We start from the raw sequence: 3,447 nt of genomic DNA, 5'->3' as shown, positions 1-3,447 counted from the left end.
CTTCTTGGTAAAGTTTATTTCTAAGTATTTTGTTCTTTTTTGATCCTGTTATGAGCAGAAATACTTTCTTAATCTACTTTTTACGCTGTTCATTGTCAGTGTATAGAAATGCAACTAATTTTTTTGTGTTGATTTTGTATCCTGAAGCCTTCCTGAATTTATTCATTAGTTCTTTTTTGTGGGCTACTTTGATTTTTTAGACACATTAAAAAAAGGTGTTACTGCAGGATAAACTCATCACTACCTCCTTGAAGTTTATACTTTTCTTTTATCCCTAAAAGGAGGCAAATCTTTGAGAAGAAACACCAGTGCTAAGGAAATCAACACATGCAAACTAAGAATTTTGGCCCAAATACCATGACCAAAGATACTGTCCCAGGTATGCAGAATATCCAATTATTAAGTTTGTAGAAGTCAACTCCTGAATATATACAAAAACTATGAATCCTACTTGAAAAAAAAAAACCAAAAAACAAAAACCTCTCAAACTTACTGAGTAATCCTTAAGGTTTAACTTTCAGGCTAATATTGAGTGATATTTAATGAAGATTTCTATCAAGAGGCTACATATACATACTTTTCATTTCAATAAACATTGAGTGATGTGGGGTGATATTTAGAATTTAGACCCTGGAATTTGATAGCTTTAGATTAGAATTCTGGTTCTCTCACCAATTAGTTATGTTGCTACTTCTCTACACCATTTTAGTTCTGCTTTAGACCATAACATCTGCCCAAGAGTGAGAGTTAAATGAGATAACTTAGGATTTAGTAAGTGTTGGTAATTATGACTGCAAGTAGACTACATGTTGTCACTATGCAAGATATTGGGAATAAACATGTATGACATACCATCTGCCATCAAGGTGCTCACAATCTAGATGGGAGAAGTATGAAGAAAATCAATCTCAATATTGTACTACAGTAAAAACATGTGCAAAGGAATGAAAGCTTGAAACAAAGTGGTATGTTGGTCACAAATGTAAGACTGTTATGCTCAGATATGAAGTTTACTTTATAAAGGATGGACTGGAGCAAGTGAATCATAAGCAAGCCCAATAAGGAGGATATGATAATCTAGGCAAACTGTGTGGCAGAGCAATTCAGCTTGAACAGGAGGGTGGCAGTGTTGGATGGGGCCTTGCTGTGCCTAGAACCATAAGCTCCTTTCTGCCATGGCTTGGGAGATAACAAACTTTATAATAATCTCTCATCTTCACCTTAATCATTTAGAGGGTCTGGTCCCATCACTTCATGGAAAATAGATGGGGAAAACAGTGGAAACTGTGGCTGACTTTATTTTTTGGGGCTCCATGACTGCAGCCATGAAATTAAAAGACGCTTACTCCTTGGAAGGAAAGTTATGACCAACCTAGATAGCATATTCAAAAGCAGACACATTACTTTGCCAACAAAGGTCCGTCTAGTCAAGGCTATGGTTTTTCCAGTGGTCACATACAGATGTGAGAGTTGGACTATAAAGAAAGCTGAGCGCTGAAGAACTGATGCTTTTGAACTGTGGTGTTGGAGAAGACTCTTGAGAGTCCCTTGGACTGCAAGGAGATCCAACCAGTCCATTCTAAAGGAGATCAGCCCTGGGTATTCTTTGGAAGGAATGATGCTAAAGCTGAAACTCCAGTACTTTGGCTACCTCATGTGAAGAGTTGACTCATTGGAAAAGACCCTGATGCTGGGAGGGATTGGGGGCAGGAGGAAAAGGGGACGACAGAGGATGAGATGGCTGGATGGCATCACCGACTCGATGGACGTGAGTTTAAGTGAACTCCGGGAGTTGGTGATGGACAGGGAGGCCTGGGGTGCTGTGATTCATGGGGTCGCGGAGAGTCGGGACACAACTGAGTGACTGAACTGAACTGAACTGAAGGAAGCCTGTTTGACCATTACAGGGGAGGGACAGGCTCAGAGAGCAAGGCCATCATTATACTAGTATAGAGGCACCAGTGACATTATACTGTATGAAAAAGGCAACCACTGGAACACAACAAATATGAATGGTGACCCCTAGAGCTGTGCAATACAGCAGCCTTATTGAACAGATAACATAGATCACATAGTAGGCAATGGAACTGATCTCCATCTAAAAACCTGTGCATCTTCTACTATCCCATACTATTGATATATCTTTATCATATTTTATTTGTGGATATATAGCACACTTAGGATTAAACACTGAATTGAAACAAAGAAACAAACACATCCCAATGTGGGTTTTCACAAGAACCTGTTGGCTTATTAAAATTAATTTAATGGAATCCCATAAACACTAGTTACTTAACAACAAATCAAGATGCTTGATGTATTCTTAAGCCATTACTTAACAGGAAATATAGGGGTGAAACAAATATAAGTTTCCAATTATTTACTTTGGGCTTCCCCAAAACAGATAAATAAGGACCTTTATAAAAACCGAAAGGACTAACCACAAAACCAAGATTATCAATCAACTCTCTGCAGACATTTCTTCAATTATCCCAAAATTTTAAGGTGAAATTCCCCAGAAAATTCTTCTATAGTTATCTTGGCAATAAACACATAAACTTAGCAAAAAGTAAATGCTGAGTAACTACTTTATATATTTAAAAAACTATATAATTCATATTTATGCCAAGAACACTGCAATTGACAGAAGTTTCATCAACATTCTTACCTATGCCTACTCACTCTGAAGGCAGGAACATTTCCTTGGGTTGAGTCAGGATCTCAGTATGCTTTGTCCAGGAAAAGTGAAGGTATGAAAATATAAAACAAAAAAGAATATTGGCTCATTACACACAAGAGAGGCCAGCCATTAAGAGTTGTTGTCAACAGGATGAAAGGAAATACTGAGGAGAGCTCCTCTGGGTGAGTAGTTAAAATGTGATAAAAATGTAAAAGAGGAAGTAATATACAAAAAAAATTTCTATGGGTATTGATACAAAGACGTCTTTGAAAAGATGATAAAACACCTACTTGAGGATTTTCAGAAATGAGATTCACAGAACTATAGGAACATAAGAAATACTGATTCTGAAACATCTCATTTGACTGCTGATGAATTTCAAAGTTGTTAGGTTAGGGAACCTGCCCAAGGTCATATGGTTAATGCCACAGTTTGGACTAGGACCTAATTCTCCTGAATTCCAAATGAGACCTCCCCATGGCCCAACCATTTGCTACACTACCTGTCTCTTCTGTGTTCTTAACCACTTGAAGTCCCTTTAACTCTCTTGGCCCCCACAACGCACCCTTTAGGGAAAGTCAAAAGAACAGCGTTCTGGACTATGAAGACCATGTAGACCTGCTGATCTAACAATGTAGGAAGCAGTATATCAAAAAATGACTAGATTGCAATTCATTTGGGGGTGAGGAGCAGAGAGGAAATACAAAAGGAGGAAATTCTGTAGACAACAAAAGGAGAAGCACAAGAGGAAGTATTATCCTCTTTTG

This window comes from Capra hircus, chromosome 3 (genome assembly GCF_001704415.2).
Source record: "Capra hircus breed San Clemente chromosome 3, ASM170441v1, whole genome shotgun sequence".
In the NCBI taxonomy this organism is placed as follows: Eukaryota; Metazoa; Chordata; class Mammalia; order Artiodactyla; family Bovidae; genus Capra; species Capra hircus.
The sequence above is the reverse complement of the archived record's forward strand: the minus strand, read 5'-3'. Positions refer to the sequence as shown.